At 42.8% G+C, this 20,237-nt stretch overlaps 1 pseudogene across 1 annotated transcript; it reads right to left on the bottom strand.

Annotated features, from left to right (window-relative positions):
• Positions 1 to 4,259: 4,259 nt before the first annotated feature.
• Positions 4,260 to 20,120, bottom strand: LOC106582259 (interleukin-1 receptor type 2-like; annotated as a pseudogene). Its single transcript, XR_014381983.1, has 7 exons — positions 20,018 to 20,120; positions 13,291 to 13,543; positions 12,675 to 12,942; positions 11,820 to 12,063; positions 9,870 to 9,932; positions 9,608 to 9,744; positions 4,260 to 7,193 (listed from the first exon to the last, which is right to left on the bottom strand). The product of XR_014381983.1 is annotated as an interleukin-1 receptor type 2-like (transcript).
• Between the last annotated feature and the right edge of the window lie 117 nt (positions 20,121 to 20,237).

Raw genomic sequence — 20,237 nt, 5'->3', positions numbered from 1 at the left:
CGAGGGAGGAACGGCGAAAGTGGAGCGAAGAGCGGGCCCACCGTAGGATGCATGAGAGGCAGCCCCAAGACATTTTTTTGGGGGGGGGGCACACGGGTAGTTTGGCTGGGCCAGGGTTAAGCCCCAAGCCAACTCCCCGTGCTTATCGGAGGCAGCTTGTTACTGGTCAGGCCCCGTGCTATGGGGTGATGCGCACGGCGTTGAGGCCGAGCATTCACAGGCCGGTGTGCGCGGTGCCAGCGCCCTGCATTTGTCAGGGGAAAGCGGGCATCTAGCCAGTAAGGGTGGTGCCAGTACTGCGCTCAAGACCGCCAGTGCGCCTTCACGGCCCAGTGTATCCTGTTCCCGCTCCTCGCACTAGCCCTGAGGTGCATGTTTCCAGTCTGGCACATCCAAAGCCAGCAACACGCACCAGGCCTCCAGTGCGTCAGCCCACTCCAACTCGTCCTGTTCCTGCTCCCCACACTAGCCTTGGGGTGCGTGTATCCAGTCTGGCATCTCTAGTACCAACCCCACGCACCAGGCCTCCAGTGCGCAGCCCAGTCCAACTCGTCTTGTTCCTGCTCCCCGCACTAGCCTTGGGGTGCGTGTATCCAGTCTGGCATCTCCAGTACCAGCCCCACGCACCAGGCCTCCAGTGCGTCAGCCCAGTCCAACTCGTCCTGTTCCTGCTCTCCGCACTAGCCTTGGGGTGTGTGTATCCAGTCTGACATCTCCAGTACCAGCCCCACGCACCAGGCCTCCAGTGCATAAGCCCAGTCCAACTCGTCCTGTTCCTGCTCCTCGCACTAGCCTTGGGGTGCGTGTCTCCAGTCTGGTACCTCCACTACCAGCCCCACGCATCAGGCTTTCAGTGCGCAGTCCCCGTCCAGAGCTTCCGACGACAGTACCCCGTCCAGAGCTTCCGGCGACAGTTCCCCGTCCAGAGCTTCCGACGACAGTGCCCCGTCTAGAGATGGCCCACAGTCTGGAACCGAGTGAGACGGCCCACAGTCCGGAACCGAGTGAGACGGCCCACAGTCCGGAACCGAGTGAGACGCCCTACAGTCCGGAGCTCCCAGAGTCACCCTACAGTCCGGAGCTCCCAGAATCGTCCTTCTGCCTGAAGTCTACAGCGAAGTGCGTCAGCCCGAGGTCTACAGCGACGTGCCTCAGCCAGAGGTATTCAGCGGGGGTGGACAGGTTAGGTGGTGGACTAAGGCCAGAGCCTGAGCCACCTCCACAGTAGGAGGATTGGGGAGGGGGGGGTGTAGCACGGGAACTGTCGGTGACAGCTGCCACCCTCCCTTCCCTCCCTTTAGTTTGGGGGGTTTATTTTGTGTTTATTTTTGTGTGAGGTGCATCCGGGGTATGCACCTTTGGGGGGGGGGGGGGGGGGGGGGGTATAAGGGGTTATTGTAGTTTGGTCAGGAAGTGGCAGGGGGTATTTGTTTTATGTGGTTCTGGGTTTATGGGATATGTATTTATGTAAGAGGGGGGTTTGATTTATGTGTTCTGGGGTTTTTGGGTAATGTTCTTGTTTTGTATTTCTATGGTTTTCTATGTTGTGTATTTCTTTGTGTTGGCCTGGTATGGCTCTCAATCAGGAACAGCTGTACATCATTGTTACTAATTGAGAGTCATACTTAAGTAGCCCTGTTTTCACCTGTCCCTTTGTGGTAAGTTGTTGTTGTACTACTGTGTGTTAGCCTGCAACACTGTTCGTTCGATCGTTTTCTTGCTTTGTTTGTTACGTGTTATAATAAAGTTAAGATGAGCACTCAACCCGCTGCGCCTTGGTCCATGACGTACGACGACCGTTACAATTATAAGTGAAATAATCTGTCTGTAAACAATTGTTGGAAAAATGACTTGTGTCATGCACAAAGTAGATGTCCTAACCAACTTGCCAAAACTATAGTTTGTTAACAAGAAATTTGTGGAGTGGTTGAAAAACTAGTTTTAATGACTCCAACCTAAGTGTATGTATAAACTTCTGACTTCAACTGTACACATGGTTAGCAGATGTTAATGCGAGTGTAGCGAAATGCTTGTGCTTCTAGTTCCGACCATGCAGTAATAACCCACGTGCAGATAATGACAGGATGAACCCAGAGTGGCTTATGATGCTCCTTGGTCTGTATGAGGGTGGTTGAACCAACCACCAAATGTCTATGACACACTGTCAGTGATTTATTTAGAATTCAAAGGCACACTTAACCAGCTTTGCTACCACAGCATTCTGCAGCGATACGCCATCCCATCTGGATGCGCTTAGCGGGAGTATCATTTGTTTTTCATCAGGACAATGACCCAGCACACCTACAGGCTGTGTAAGGGTTATTTGACCAAGAAGAAGAGGGATGGAGTTCTGCATCAGATGACTTGGCCTCCACAATCACCTGACCTCAACCCAATTGAGATGTTTTGGGATGAGTTGGACAGCAGAGTGAAGGAAAAGCAGCCAACAAGTGCTCAGCATATGTGGGAACTCTTTCAAAACTTTTGGAAAAGCATTCCAGGTGAAGCTGGTTGAGTTAATGCCAAGAGTGTGCAAAGCTGTCATCAAGGCAAAGGGTGGCTACTTTGAAGAATCTCAAATATATAATATTTTGATTTGTTTAATACTTTTTTTGTTACTACATGATTCCATATGTGTTATTTCATAGTTTTGATGTCGTCATTATTATTCTACAATGTAGAAAATGGTACAAATAAAGAAAAACCCTTGAATTAGTAGGTGTGTCCATACTTTTGACTGGTACTGTATGTGTATATATATATATATCGATCATACTCATTATGTTGATTGATGATCTTCTGTAGCAGCGGTTATCACTCATAATTAGTCTACCTGGCATCTGTATTGCTGACTGTTTCGATTGACAGGCATTTACCCCAGCCAGTTTATTCTGTGGCTTTCATATCTCCAGGACATCAGATAAGTCAAATTCACTCTGGAAATGTATATTTCCAACACACACACACACGGAATTGTTTTAAGATGGTCATGCCAGGAATCATTTAGATATTTGATTTTGAATTTTGGTACCGCTGTAGGCATATAAAAATGTTTTGATAAAAAATTGAATTTGGCCTTTACTACTATCAAATAAACATGAATAAATGGCAAAAAATACAGTAAAGAAAAATCATAAGGAATAAGGTTTTGAAATGTCTGTCCTATATCTAGGAGATATAAGAAACCTCTGGAAATATTTTTGTTTTTATAGACAAATATTTAACCTCTTATATTTGTAAGCACAAAACTACCTCTTTACTTCCATTCATTTGTATGGGTTGCCTTCAGATGAGTCGTGACACTTGTGGGGGTCCTAGAGCAAAACAGAGTACATCATCGTGCCCGTGAGTCTCATCTTTCCATAGAGTGGTCATATTGATAAGGCCAAACTGTTCAGACTCTACAGACATTTTTGTGAGAAGACTGATTTTCGAGACATCTCATGGTCTGAATAACACCGCTGTAGCCCGGTCACTTTCTTCCACAGATGTGGAAGGCCGACATTGGCGGATTGAGACACAGCTCATGCAAAACATCTCTAGCTTAATCCTTCCTAATGGCTACCTTCATGCTACATAAAAAGCCCAAGTGTACCAACAGTTTGCAGTAACAATTACAATACTTACATGAATCCATGTATCTTCTTAGAGATGATAAACCCAAGGTCCTCCTCTTCACTTTGTTTCACACTGTGGTTTCAGGCTCGAGGAAGTGTGATTTTTAAGGAAGATTCTTCAGTTTGACAAGCCAATGCTGGAGGTTGTTTTCTTGAGGTGTGAAACAACCTCAGCTGGATTTTTAACCATTTGATTTTAGAATCCCCAGTACTCCTAACCACACTTTCTTTGAAATGGCCTATGATCACATTGGATTAAGGTAAAGCAGGTTACCAGTCACAGACAGTCCTACCTGTATGTAAGCTAGACATAACAGAAGAGCTAGCACGCAATCAACTTCTGCAAACCGCCACACCCTTTCTGGGAAGTGTCTGGGAAGTTTCAGGACTGTGCTTTAATAAATCATATAAGGTATTTGTTAATAGTCAGCTCACCATTTATAAAACATTTAATATTAAATGTCGGTAAGCTGTTCATAAATACTTTGGCCTATTAATAAATAACTGCATTCATTAATATTAGTTTAAACACTTATAGCTTCTCTCAATGGATGATTAACAAATCTGAAAAATAATTCTTTCAACAATTTCTTAAAAGTAGACAAACAAAGACAAATCAAATACATGGTATAAAATGTACTGGACACCCTTTATTAAAGCTCTCTCACAGATGTGGTGTGTATGTACATCATGGTGGTAAATTGTGTGTATGTGTGTGTCTGCATGCGTGTGTGTTTGAGTTGCTCTGCCAATATGGTCAGAATTAATACACTCTTAATTGTGCATTTTCCATCGGCAGAACGATCAATCATCATCCCGCCAAAAATAAATCTCACCCCAGAGGATCAATCTTCCAAAGTCTGATTCAATAAATGTTCATGAAAATGTGTTGTGAGAGGCAGATACAACATTTTATACTCTCCATGGTATCAGAAGTCCTTTCATTCAACATATTTCCTCCTTATGTCTATCACTGTCCTCTCCAAAGCCCATCAATCCCAGCACAAGTTCAACAGGCTGTTCTTCTCTGGGCACCTCGTCTTTCTGCACACGGGGGTAAGCCACGTACGCATCATACAGCTTCCCATCAGAGTCTGTTGCATGCAGGACAGGGACAGGTAAAACAAAATAGGTGTGTTAGTGCTTGGCTGGAGCAAATGTCTCCACTAACCTGCCTAACAGAGGAGGCTTGGTTATTTATGACACCATAGTTGCTTGTGTTTCATGGTAACATGGCCTATTCAGTGCCTCGTATGAAACTTTCTCTCTCCGTTTCCTCTGTCATGGAAAATGCTGTGCTTGTATACTGCAGGTGTGGGATGTGCTACAGTACCTTGCTACATTTGCTACTGATTTTACTTGTGGTCAGGTGGGGAGTGGGAAACAAGCAATGCAACATTCATGTGTGTGTGTGGGTTTAACCTGTTGGGGATAGGGGGCAGTATTTGCACGGCCAGATAAAAAACGTACCCGATATAATCTGGTTACTACTCCTGCCCAGTAACTAGAATATGCATATAATTAGTAGATTTGGATAGAAAACACTAACGTTTCTAAAACTGTTTGAATGGTGTCTGTGAGTATAACAGAACTCATATGGCAGTCAAAACCCTGAGACAAATCCTAACAGGAAATGGAAATCTGATGTGTGGAATCACTTCAAACCTTTGTCATTGAAACACACAGGGACTTATTAATCATTTAGCACTTCCTAAGGCTTCCACTAGATGTCAACAGTCTTTACAAAGTGGTTTGAGTCTATGGTAGAAACTGACCCAAAGAGAGGCTTGGGAAGTTGGTCACAGGGGGAGGGCCATTACTACTATGACGTGGGCGCCCATGGGAACCATTTTGTTCCGAAACGTTTAGTAAGACAATGCAATCGTCCGCTTTGAATATTATTGAAGCTCTGGTTGAAAAAGGCCCTAAAGATTTGTTATACAATGTTTGACATGTTTGAACGAACGTAAATATATATTTTTTGCACATTCGTGACGACAAGTCCCGCGCGCTTCAGTGCATTATGAGTAGACTTCGGAACGCGCTAACAAGAAGGAACTATTGGGACATAAATTATTAACTTTTTCGAACAAAACTACATTTGTTGTGGACCTGGGATTCCTGGAAGTGCCTTCTGATGAAGATAATCAAAGGTAAGGGAATATTTACAATAGTATATTTGATTTTAGATGGTTCCAAGATGGCGCTAACATGTATCGCCTAGCCTATTTTTCTGAGCATACCACATGGTTTATTGCAAAGTGTGATTTCCCAGTAAAGTTATTTTTAAATCTGGCAATGCGGTTGCATTCACGAGATGTTAATCTATAATTCTTTGAATGACAATATAACATTTTAACAATGTTTTCGAATAGTAATTTTGTAAATTGTAGCGCTGATTCACCGGAAGCATTTGAGGGAAAATATTTTCTGCTGTTTTTATATAGAAATATGAACTTTATCGAACAAAAAATGCATGTATTGTGTAACATGATGTCCTAGGAGTGTCATCTGATGAAGATTGTCAAAGGTTAGTGCTGCATTTAGCTGTGTTTTGGGTATTTGTGATGCATGCTAGTTGCTTTGAAAATGGCAGTGTGATTTTTTTGGGGTACTCTCCTAACATAATCTAATGTTTTGCTTTTGCTGTAAAGCCTTTTTGAAATCGGACAACGTGGTTCGATTCAGGAGAGGTGTATCTATAAAATGGAGTAAAATAGTCATATGTTTGAGAAATTGAAGTTATAGCATTTATGAGGTTTTGTATTTCGCGCGACTCGATTCCACTGGCTGTTGACTAGGGTCCCACGTTCCCAGACAGGTTAAATGTGGGCCTGGGTGTTTGTGGGGAGACATGCTGTATGTGCATTACTGTCTGTATCTGGTGTAGGAATGTATGTTTATGTTATTGCGAGTTTCGATTTTGTGAATGCACAGTATGCAATGAGTCTGCAGATAGTGTGTGTGTGTGCATGTCTGTGTGTGCGTGCTCAGGCATGTTTCTATTAATGCTTCCGTGAGTGTTCTTGCAAAGTATATATGCGGTAAAGCGTCTCTCATTGCGTACCTGTGTTTGTGTGGAGAAGCGGAAACATCCTCCTTAGCGACAGCATGATGTTGATCTTAAAGCGATGGTAAATAACAATACTAACAGTAAACACCAATACCAGAGTGATCAGTAGTACCCCAATAGGGAACAGATAGTTTGGATCTGTACAGGAAAAAAAGAGATAGCATTTATAATACATAATGTCAAGCTGACTGGCTTTATTCTTCAACCATTTTTGTTCAAAAGTGGTGAGGTTGCAGATGTTATAATACGCCATCAAAACAAGGGTAAAGAGAGGATAATATGTGTGTGATCTCTTTTGAAACACCTTTATGTTATCTTCCAGACAGTATTGTCTAACCTGTAGGCTGTAGTGTGAAGGAGGCTGAAGGACTGCCTCTGTCGCTGGAAACCTTACACGTGTAATTGATGTAAAAGTCTTCCTCTTCCACCATCAAGAACTTCAAACTACGCTCCAACCATACACCCTCCTTCTCTTCAGACAAGTTCCCCCTTGTGAACACACAATCAAACCATCATGGCCACAGTTAAGATAACATATACTGTTATTAGCGCCGGAGGGGACGGCTGCCATTTTACGGCCTCCTAACCAACTGTGCTACTTGTGTTTTTTTGCTACTTATTTTGTACATTGGTCTCTTATGACCAAAAAGAGCTTCTGGATAGCAGAAGAGCGATTACTCACCTCGAACTGGACGAAGATTTTTTCTTTAATGAGACCAGGCCCAAATCCCCGTCATTCGCGTGAAGAAAAGACGGCGGTACAGGGGGTGGAGATCGGGGTGCCTTGTGAGAATTAATTGGCGAGTGAGTAACCTGCCTCTACTATCCATTCTATTGGCCAACATGCAATCACTGGAGAATAATCTGGATGAGATCGGTTTGAGACTATCCTACCAAATGGACATTAAAAACTGGAATATCTTATTTTTCACCGAGTTGTGGCTGGACGACGACAAGGATAATATTCAGTTGGCTGGGTTTTCCATACATCCGCAGGACAGAACAGCTACGTCCGGTAAGACGAGGGTGGTGGTGTGTGTCTATTTGTCAATAACAGCTGGTGTGTGATGTCTAACATTAAGGAAGTCTTAAGGTATTGCTCGCCTGAGGTAGAGTACCTCATGATAAGCTGTAGACCACACTATCTACCAAGTGAGTTTATCTATATTTTTCGTAGCCATCTATTTACCACCACAAACTCATGCTGGCACTAAGACCGCACTCAACGAGCTGTATAAGGCCATAAACAAACTAGAAAATGCTAATCCAGAAACAGCTCTCCTAGTGGCCGGGGACTTTAATGCAGGCAAACTGAAATCCGTTTTGCCTAATTTCTACCATCATTCACTAACATTTTCAACATCTCCCCGACCGAGTCTGTAATACCTACATGTTTCAAGCAGACAACCACAGTCCCTGTGCCCAAGGAAGCGAAGGTAAACTGCCTAAATGATTACCGCCCCGTAGCACTCATGTCGGTAGCCATGAAGTGCTTTGAAAGGCTGGTCATGGCTCACATCAACAACATCATCCCGGAAACCCTAGACCCATTCCAATTCGCATACCGCCATCTCAATCGGACTCCACACTGCCCTTTCCCACCTGGACAAAAGGAACACCTATGTGAGAATGCTGATAATTGACTACAGCTCAGCGTTCAACACTATAGTGCCCACAAAGCGTATTACTAAGCTAAGGACCCTGGGACTAAACACCTCCCTCTACAACTGGATCCTGGACTTCCTGACAGGCCACCCCCAGGTGGTAAGGGTAGGCAACAACACATCTGCCATGCTGATCCTCAACACTGGGGCCCCTCAGGGGTGCGTGCTTAGTCCCCTCCTGTACTCCCTGTTCACCCACGACTCCATGGCCAAACACGATTCCAACAGGTCTGGGCGTTGACAAGTAAATTACAAATGTGATGCTTTTTAACCATTTTCAAGTAAACTTGATTAAGTGTTTTGCTGCATGACCCAGCTGCGCTTCAGCTTCAGCACAGACAGAGGGCCCGACATTCTCCTGTAGAACATAATGGGACCCATGTCGTCCAAAAATTATACTTTTGACTACATAGAACATTCTTAGAAGAATCTTCATGATCATCCAGGTGCTTCCAGGTGCTTTTTGGCAAACTTGAGTCAAAACTTTGGGACGACATGGGTCCCATTATGTCTGGCGAAAAAGCAGCAGACACTGCATTACACAGTAAGAACATCATAGCTGCACCATCGAGAGCATCCTGACTGGTTGCATCACCACCTGGTATGGGAACTGCTCAGCCTCCGACTGCAAGGCATTGCAGAGGGTAGTGCGTACAGCCCAGTACATCACTGGGGCCAAGCTTCCTGCCATCCAGGACCTATATACTAGGCAGTGTCAGAGGAAGGCCCAAAAAATTGTCAAAGACTCCAGTCACCCAAGTCATAGACTGTTCTCTCTGCTACCACACAGCAACGGTACTGGAGTGCCAAGTCTAGGTCCAAAAGACTCCTTAACAGCTTCTACCCCCAAGCCATAAGACTCCTGAACAGCTAATGAAATGGCTACCCGGGCTAATTGCATTATTTTCTTATTTTTCTATTTTCTTCTTAAAACAATATACATGTTTTATTTATTTTTTACATCAGTTTATTTTAGTAAATACTTTCTTAACACTTATTTTTCTTAAAACTACATTGTTGGTTAAGGGCTTGTAAGTAAGCATTTCACTGTAAGGTCTACAGCTGTTGTATTCGGTACGTGACAAATAACATTTGACTTCATTTGATACCAACGGGCAAGCATGTGGTGGTATTTAGATGTTTGGGTATGCCTCAGGACACACAATGAAGTCTACATGAAAATTGTTGAAAAGCAACACATTTGTAGAATTCTTACAGTGTGTATTGTGATGCTTTTGTGTTGTCTCAACCTACCTTTGTGATTCCTGAAAGATGCGCTCTGAGACAATTTTGGAAATTGAGTTCTCTCGCGCTATCCAATTCAAATTTGCACAATGTTTATTCCCCACACTCGGGAGAAACACCCGACACATCTTACTGAAGGAAGAACCTAGGGGGCAAACATTGAATTCTTTATTTGCATCATGAATTAAAGAACTGTACAAACGCACACATACACACGCACGAACATATGCACACACACATACAGTACATGTTCTATAGTGGCTTACTCACCCAAATCTGCTTTGATGATCTCATTGGCAGGTTCAACCACTTTGGGCTCCAGGCAATACTCCACTGAAATTATGACAATGATTCATAAACATCATAGACAGACACAGAAAAATGCAGTCACATGACCCTATTGAAAACTGCCCTTTCTAAGCTCTCACAGAGCAAAGTTTCAAAGCAGCCTCTATGAAATCATAACCTCTGATTCAGGGTCATATACAATGCCTTCAGAAAGTATTCACACCCCTTGACTTTGTCCACTTTTTGTTGTATTACAGCTTGAATTTAAAATTGAATCCATTTAGATTTTTGTATCACAGGCTTACACACAATACCCCATCATGTCAAAGTGGAATTATGTTTTTCGAAATGGTTACAAAAAATGAAAAGTGGAAATGTCTTTAGTATAAGTATTCAATGCCTTTGTTATGGCAAGCATAACTAAGTTCAGCAGTAAACGTTTTCTGAACAAGTCACGTAATAAGTTGCATGGACTCACTCCGTGTGCAATAATAATAATAATACATTTTAATAGATGTTTGAATGACTACCTCATGTCTGTACCCCACACATACATTACAGTACAATTATATGTAAGGTCCCTCAGTCAAGTAGTGCATTTCAAACACAGATTCAACCACAAAGACCAGGGAGGTTTTCCAATGCCTCGCAAAGAAGGACAACTACTGGTAGATGGGTAAAAAAAACTGAAAATTAAGCAGACAGTGAATATCCCTTTGAGCATGGTGAAATAAGTTCAGGAGTAAAATGAATTACACTTTGGATGGTTACAGTTTGGATGGTGTTTCAATACACCCATCCACTGCAAAGATACAGGTTGTCGGAGTGGAAGGAAACCGCTTAGGGATTTCGCCATGATGCCAATGGTGACTTTAAAACAGTTACGGAGTTTAATGGATGTGATAGGAAAAAACTGAGGATGGATCAACAACATTGTAGTTACTCCACAATACTAACCTAATTGACAGGGCTAATGAAGGAAGCCTATACAGAATAAAAATATTCCAAAACATGCATCCTGTTTGCGACAAGGCACTAAAGTAATACTGCGAAACATGTGGCAAAGCAATTCACTTCTTGTTCTGAATACAAAGTGTTATGTTTGTGGAAAATCCAATGAAACACATCACTGACTACCACTCTCCCTATTTTCAAACATAGTGGTCCATCATGTTATGGGTATGCCTGTAATCGTTAAGGACTGGGGAGTTTTTCATTATAAAAAAGAAATGGAATTGAGCTAAGAACAGGCAAAATCGTGGAGGAAAACCTGTTTCCGTCTGCTTTCCAACAGGCACTAGGTGTCACGCCCTGACCGTAGAGCCTTTTTTATTCTCTATTTTGTTAGGTCAGGGGGGATATCTAGGTTTCTATTTCTTTGTTGGCCTAGTATGGTTCCCAATCAATTCCCAATTAGAGGCAGCTGTTTATCGTTGTCTCTGATTGGGGATCATACTTAGGCAGCCCTTTTTCTCACCTGTGATTGTGGGATCTTGTTTTTGTGTAGCTGCCTGTGAGCAGCCCAGAACGTCACGTTTCGTTTTCTTCTGTATTGTTTTTGGTGAGTTTCATATTTATTAAACATGTGGAACTCTAAGTACGCTGCACCTTTGTCCATTCAGACGAAAGTGACACTAGGAGATGAATTCACCATTCAGCAGGTCAATAACCTTTAACACAAGGCCAAATCTACACTGAAGTTGCTAAGAAAGAAAACTGTGAATGTTCCTGAGTGACCGATTTACAGTTTAGATTTAAATCTGCTTGAAAATCTATGGCAAGACCAGAAAATGGTTGTCTAGCAATGATCAATAACCAATTTGACAGAGCTTAAAGCATTTTGAAAAGAATAATGGGGAAATGTTGCACAATCCAGGTGTGGAAAGCTCTTAGAGACTTACAACTTTTATGAGCTGTGACAGCAATACTCACCGTCCACCAAACCGTTGATGGTCTCTGAGATCCTGCCGCTGAGCCCTTCCAAGGTAAAGGTCATGGTGCAGGTGTAGAACGCATGGTCCTCAAGGGTGACCACTTCTACTCGGAGTAACTCCATAGCATTGTGACTGACATAGCTAAACCTGTTCCACAAGGGATCATCTTCCACAATGGGTTCACAGCCCTGACAGGGTTCAAATAGAAATGCACACTGAAAGATAGTGGTAATGGAATATGGCTAGTAGTACAAAATGAATACACAATTACAGATAAGTTCTGATAATGTCTTACCTTAGAAGACCAACTCTCAGAACAATTTAATGCAGTACAATGTGTGAGAGCAATGAACAATGTAAATGGTATGTGCAGTACTGTGTCTGATGGATCACTGTCTCAAATGTAGTCACAAGTTTTCACTAGTAGTAATAACCCTGCATTCCTATAGTTTTAAACACAAATTAAGCATACATAGAGACAGACTGAATGACTGAAAAGAAAGAGTTCAAACAGACTTTCCAGCATTGTCAGGAAGGGGCAGACTGGGACCAGAAATCCGCCCAGGCGTTTCTGACACACTGGACCATTTTTCCCTTGAGGCACGACATTGGCCCATTTTCTTTCCTTGAGGCCCCCAAAAGGCCCGTTTTTGTCATTGTGGCCCCAATTATTAGCCAGATAATGATATTTTTGTACAAAAAACGAGTTAGACAATTCCATTGGGCTAAAAAGGGACCAGCCCATCCGCCATTTTCTCAAAATGCCAGATGGCTACTCCGCCCCTGCTGTCAGGCGTCCCCTCTCAACACTCTCTTACTGCACTGCACTGTCTGTTTACCCCATTGGACTCACCTTGTACCACTGGATGGAGTAATTGTCCACTTCCCTGACATGGTCACTCAATGGGCAGTTCAGGAAAGATGTGGCTGTGTTGGTCAGGACCTGTTGGGCCTTTTCTGGTCGACCGCATTCTTCTGGGTTGGTGTGGTTCACAATCAGTAAGGCCACCTTCTTATAGCACTCGGTGGGTAGTCTTATCAAAGGTAACAGGAAAGATTTACACCACACACTCATATACACACACATATATACACACACACAGCAGACAAAAGTATAGCCCCTACCTCACAACACACACGCACATATACACACACACACACAGCAGACAAAAGTATAGCCCCTACCTCACAACACACACGCACATATACACACACACACGCACATATACACACACACACACAGCAGACAAAAGTATAGCCCCTACCTCACAACACACACACACACACACACACACACACACACACACACACACACACACACGCACACACATATGCACATATACACACACATATACACATATACACACACACACACACACACACACACACACACACACACACACACACACACACACACACACACACACACACACACACACACACACAGCAGACAAAAGTATAGCCCCTACCTCACAACACACTCATAGTCTCCAGCATCCTCCATCGTGATGTTAAAAATCCAGAGTGTCTTCCCCCGCACCAGAGTCTTTCCTTTCACCCTGGACAGCTTTGTCCCAGTCCTTGGGTCATACCATGAGATGTTATAGGGGATGCTGCGTTAGTTGAACCCATTGAGGTCCACCAGGGTGGATGTCAACATGGCAGCATCACCGGAAACTGAAAAGACCTGCTCAGTCTCTCGTCCGTTGTCCACACAGAGCTCTGCACACAAAGAGTGTATAGAGTGAAGACAAACATGCAGTACAGGGACTGTTTGAGAACCACCATCTTATTTAATGAGGCCACCTCTTAAAGAACAAAATATGTTGGGGAAATGATGCACTGCAAAAACATTATGCAATTTTTACGCGTCATGTAGTATGCATAGACAAAGTTTTTATGGAGATGGTCCCTTCAAAATATATCTAATCTAAACAAATTCTCCAGTGTTAATAAAGTGATTAACATTGATGGTTTAAATCAATACTGAAAGTGTTGAGTCTGTGGACCCGTATAGACACCAAAACAGTGTTAAATTAACACACCATTTAGTGTAAAGCCTTATTCAAATATTTCCCACAGTGTCTTGCCTTTCAAGCAAATTGAAGAGTTACCACCCATGACTGTGTTTGTTAGTGATAGAGAAATTATTATTGTATTCATTCATTTTTGTTCCTTAGGATTTCAAAAAGTGAGATCCGAAGTGAATATGTTGTCATAAAAAAATAGTGTTTCATAAGGCCTTATTTTGCAGGCATAGTTTTAACCTAATACAGGGGCCTGAAACTCATACACGTCACTTTGAACTAAAACCATGTCCATCATCATATTTTCCAGCATGCTCTATTTCAGGATTACTCTTTTATTTAATTTTTTGTTTCAATATTGTTGTGACTTGACTATCATTAATGTGATGACTGTTATTTATCGAATCAACAAACTATGTTCAATTGTTCCTCGATTTAAATTAATCATGGAACAATTAACTCATTATGAATTTGGGACACCATGGAAGAAGTTGTTTAACAAGTTAGCATCTCCTGAAATAAACTCAAAGATATATAAATGATATATGGATAACAGTCACTTAGTAATCATTACCTCACATCAGTGTCATTCTGAATGTTGCAGACTCCTTGATATCTGAAAGAACCCTAACCTCACTTACGAATCAGCAATATGCAAATTGGCTTATTTATTTCTTTACTAACTAACTAAATAATAACACAGAATACATACACACTTACATGAGTCCCTAGTGGACTGACAAGATATGACAGCTTGTTACACATATGCAGAGGGAGGGGTAGATAAAGTGAGGGAGAGACAAAGAGAGTCAAACGTATCGTACATTTGGAAACTACCTTCAAAGTAATAATAATACTTTGCTCAAGAACCACTGCTCATTTGGGTAAGGAATGCAACGTATTTATGTGTAGATGTCTTTGTTCGTCGTCTCTCTGTTGGACTTGATTGATCATTCTATGGGAAAGGGGTTCGTTGTCTTTAGTGTGCCATTCGGTCTAAGGCTCGGCTTGTCCACAAGAGGTCACAATGTCCTTCTTCTTTGTAGAGCTTCTCTGGTAGTGAAGTGTTTGTTAGGCCAGATACTTTAGATGCACCAACGATTGTATGAGATGGGATGTTTTCCTTTCCACCTGGTGTCTTTGTAAAAGTTCTAGGTACACTTTTACATGCACAGCTGCAAACTGAATGTTTATGGTCTCGTAGTGGAGGTTATCTTCTCACTTCGTGTTGGTTTTCAGAGTTTCCAACCATTTCATAACGTACAGCTCGCGCTTCCCGTCGGCTGGTCTGGTAGTTTCAACCATTTGTAACGTCCATCTCACGCCGTTCGTCTGCTGGTCTCAATGATTGATTATTCAGGGTTCAGCTCCTGACCACTTTACACGCCAGTAGTAACCCAGCAATGTACTGGTCTCACCATTTTCAGCCGTGTAGCCACCGCTCCACACTTTCTGGTCTGAATATGTTCATTCTTAGTGAGTCCTTTTAAGCACTCTGATCGGAAAGGCGGTTCCATCACACTGACACGCTCTTCTGACCTCATTAGGGACGGGGTTTAGTTAATGTGAAGACTAAAATCATATTTCTATCTGTTCAAAAATTGTTTCATTGTTCTTCATGTTGTATTAACATCCTATGGGATGGAAACTATACAGATAAAATATGTACACTTTCCAAGTTACAGTTATTTCGTTATACCATCCTTAATGAGGTCACAAAATAATAAACATTATGACAGGATTATTCTTTAGATCCCCACGGACCATTCTTAACATTCCTATCTTATGAATATTGTTACAAAGTTCATTCTTTGGCCGTTGGAATTTTTGGGGCGCAAAATGTCTCTGTAACAAAGGAATTCCAATCTTGCTACTTCAAAAATAATATATATATATATATATATATATATATTTCACCTTTATTTAACCAGGTAGGCCAGTTGAGAACAAGTTCTCATTTACAACTGCAACCTGGCCAAGATAAAGCAAAGCAGTGCGACACAAACAACAGAGTTACACATGCGATAAACAAACGTACAGTCAATAACCCAATAGAAAAATCTATATACAGTGTGTGCAAATGTAGTAAGATTAGGGAGGTAAGGCAATAAATAGGCCATAGTGGCGGAATAATTACAATTTAGCAATTAAACACTGGAGTGACAGATGTGCAGAAGATGAATGTGCAAGTAGGGATACTGAGGTGCAAAGGAGCAAAAAAATAAATAACAGTATGGGGATGAGGTAGTTGGGTGGGCTATTTAAGAGTTTTTAAATTTAAATTATTATATAGAATTCTTATCATGACACAAGGCGAGACCCAGATACAGACACAGGAGGCAGATGGTTGGAGTCTTACAATGTTTATAAATCCAAAAGGAGTAGGCAAGAGAATGGTCATGGACAGGCAAAAGGGCAAAGCCAGATCAGAGTCCAGGAGGTACAGAGTGGCAGACAGGCTCGTGGTCAAGGCAGGCAGAATGGTCAGGCAGGCGGGTACAGAGTCCAGAAACAGGCAAGGGTCAGTAGGTCATTTATTCTGGTATTGTCCCTATGTAGCTTGTTTCTAGTCACAGGTTCAGGAATGGTAAAACAAATCACAACATGCACTTAAAATTAACCTTACAAACAGCAGTAGGGCGATCTGGAAAGCCATAGCCAGTCAATAAATAATTGAATAATACTCATAGGAAAGGTTTTCATCTTCAGCTCACAACCTGTGGATAATATCCGATTAGAAAGATTCAAACATTTTGTAAAATATTAAAGCACAATTGAAAAATATATGGAACATGGAAACCAAACAAGGGTGGTCTATGGTGATAGGTGGGATAGGCTGAGAGTGGCTGAAGGTTGGGATTAAAGTTTTTGTTTGGTAATGTATTGTTGTTATACATAAAAGTACCATGTATGTTAAATGTATAGGTAAAATGTATGTGTTTGTAGCAAAAAAGTAGTAAAAAAACTAAGATATTTGTCCTCCGAAGAGACTTCCTTAGACCTCGAGACTTCCTTAGATATCGTGCACCAGCTGTTGTTCACAAATGCACATAGACCATCACCCCTTGTCTTTTTTATTTGATGGTCTATGTGTATTTGTGAACAACAGCTGGTGCACGACATCTAAGGAAGTCTCGAGGTTTGGCTCACCTGAGGTAGAGTATCTCATGATAAGCTGTAGACCACACTATCTACCTAGAGAGTTTTCATCTGTATTTTTTGCAGCTGTCTACATACCACCACAGACCGATGCTGGCACTAAGGCTGCACTCAATGAGCTGTATACCGCCATAAGCAAACAGGAAAATGCTCATCCAGAGGCGGCGTTCCTAGTGGCCGGGCACTTTAATGTAGGGAAACTTAAATACGTTTTACCAAATTTACACCGGCATGTGCAACCAGAAGGAAAAAAACTCTACACCACCTTTACTCCACACACGGAGACCCATACAAAGCTCCCCCTCACCCTCCATTTGTCAAATCTGACCATAATTCTATCCTCCTGATTCCTGCTTACAAGCAAAAATTAAAGCAGGATGCAACAGTGACTCGGTCAACAAAAAAGTGGTCAGATGAAGCAGATGCTAAACTACAGGACTGATTCTTCCGATGGCATTGAGGAGTGCACCACATCAGTCACTGGCTGCATTAATAAGTGCATCGATGACGTCGTCCCCACAGTGACTGTACGTACATACCCCAACCAGAAGCCATGGACTACAGGCAACAACTGCGCTGAGCTAAAGGGTAGAGCTGCCGCTTTCAAGGAGTGAGACTCTAACCCGGAAGCATATAAGAAATCCCGCAATGCCCTCCGACGAACCATCAAACAGGTAAAGGGTCAATACAGGACTAAGATCAAATAATACAACAATGGCTCCGACGCTCTTCGGATGTGGCAGGGCTTGCAAACTATTACAGACTACAAAGGGAAGGACAGCCGCGAGCTGCCCAGTGGCACGAGCCTACCAGATGAGCTAAATTACTTCTATGCTCACGAGGCAAGTAACACTGAAACATGCATGAGTGCATCAGCTGTTCCGGACGACTGTCTGATAATGCTCTCCGCAGCCGATGTAAGACCTTTAAACAGGTCCACATTCACAAGTCTGCAGGGCCAGATGGATTACCAGGACGTGTACTCCAAGCATGTGCTGACCAACTAAGAAGTGTCTTCACTGACATTTTCAACCTCTCCCTGTCTGAGTCTGTAATACCAACATGTTTCAATGCAGACCACTATAGTCCCTATGCCCAAGAACACTAAGGTAACCTGCCTAAATTAATACCGACCCGTGGCACTCATGTCTGTAGCCATGAAGTGCTTTGAAAAGCTGGTCATGGCCCTAGCCCCACTCCAATTTGCATACCACCCTAACAGATCCACAGATGATGCAATCTCTATTGCACTCCACACTGCCCTTTCCCACCTGGACAAAAGGAACACCTACAGTTGAAGTCATAAGTTTACAAACACTTAGGTTGGAGTCATTAAAACTCGTTTTTCCACCACTCCACAAATGTCATGTTAACAAACTATAGTTTTGGCAGGTCAGTTAGGACATCTACTTTGTGCATGACACAAGTCATTTTTCCCAAAAATGTTTACAGACAGATTATTTCACTTATAATTCACTGTATCACAATTCCAGTGGATCAGAAGTTTACATACACTAAGTTGACTGTGCCTTTAAACAGCTTGGAAAATTCCAGAAAATAATGTCATGGCTTTAGAAGCTTCTGATAGACTAATTGACATAATTTGAGTCAATTGGAGGTGCACCTGTTGATGTATTACAAGGCCTACCTTCAAACTCAGTGCCTCTTTGCTTGACATCATGGGAAAATCAAAAGAAATCAGCCAAAACCTTAAAAAAAGAATTGTAGACCTCCACAAGTCTGGTTCATTGGAGCAATCTCCAAACGCCTGAAGGTACTAAGTTCATCTGTACAAACAATAGTATGCAAGTATAAACACCAACGGACCACGCAGCCGTCATACCGCTCAGGAAGGAGACGCGTTCTGTCTCCTAGAGTTGATCGTGTTTTGTTGCGAAAAGTACAAATCAATCCCAGAACAACAGCAAAGGACCTTGTGAAGATGCTGGAGGAAACAGGTACAAAAGTATCTATATCCACATTAAAACGAGTCCTATATCGACAGAACCTGAAAGGCTGCTCAGCAAGGAAGAAGCCACTGCTCCAAAACCGCCATAAAAAAGACAGACTATGGTTTGCAACTGCACATGGAGACAAAGATCGTACTTTTTGGAGAAATGTCCTAATGACACAAAAATAGAACTGTTTGGCCATAATGACCATCGTTATGTTTGGAGGAAAAAAGGGGATGCTTGCAAGCCGAAGAACACCATCCCAACCGTGAAGCACGGGGCTGGCAACATCATGTTGTAGGGGTGCTTTGCAGCAGGAGGGACTGGTACACTTCATAAAATAGTTGTCATCATGAGAAAGGGAAAATTATGTGGATTTATTGAAGCAACATCTCAAGACATCAGTCAGGAAGGTAAATCTTGGTCACAAATGGGTTTTCCAAATGGACAATGACCTCAAGCATACTTGGGCTTAAGGACAACAAAGTCAAGGTATTGGAGTTGTCACGCTCGTTGTACGAACTGGAAGCATACTCGGACCAACGTGCAGCGTGATGTGGGTTCCACATATTTTATTTAAGTGAACCGCACAAAACAATAAAGAGTAAACTAAACGTGACTAAGTGGTGCACATGCACAAAACACAAAATAATATCCCACAAACACAGGTGGGAAAAACAGCTACATAAATATGATCCCCAATTAGAGACAATGATTACCAGCTGCCTCTAATTGGGAATCATACAAATAACCAACATAGAAATAATAACCTAGAACCCCACATAGAAATAATAAACTAGAATACCCCCCAGTCACGCCCTGACCTACTTCACCATAGAGAAACAATGGCTCTCTATGGTCAGGGAGTGACAGTCCGGCCACAAAACCTGAAACCAAATAGGGAGGGTGGGGGTGGGGGGTGATTAGTGTCGGTGGCGGCTCTGGTGCGGGACGAAGTACCCGCTCATCCCGTGGATCCACCATCTGTGGTGGTGGCTCTGGTGGGGCCGAAGAAACCGCTCATCCCGCGGATCCAGCCATGGACCCAGGCTGAACACTGTGCCTGGACTGGATCTCGATGCCGAGGAAGGCTCCTGCCATGGAGCGGGACTGGACACCGGCCCTGACCTGGATATCGGTGCAGAGGAGAGCTCCTGCCATGGAGCTGGACTGGATGCCGTGTTTGGAAGCTCCGGACCGTTGACCCTCGCTGAAGGTTCCGGACCGTTGACCGTCGCCGGAGGTTCCGGACCGTGGACCATCGCCGGAGGTTCCGTG

The sequence above is a fragment of the Salmo salar genome, chromosome 21 (assembly GCF_965601325.2).
Source record: "Salmo salar chromosome 21, fSalSal1, whole genome shotgun sequence".
Taxonomy (NCBI): domain Eukaryota; kingdom Metazoa; phylum Chordata; class Actinopteri; order Salmoniformes; family Salmonidae; genus Salmo; species Salmo salar.
Note: the sequence above shows the minus strand (reverse complement) of the source record. Positions and strands in the feature narration are given on the sequence as shown.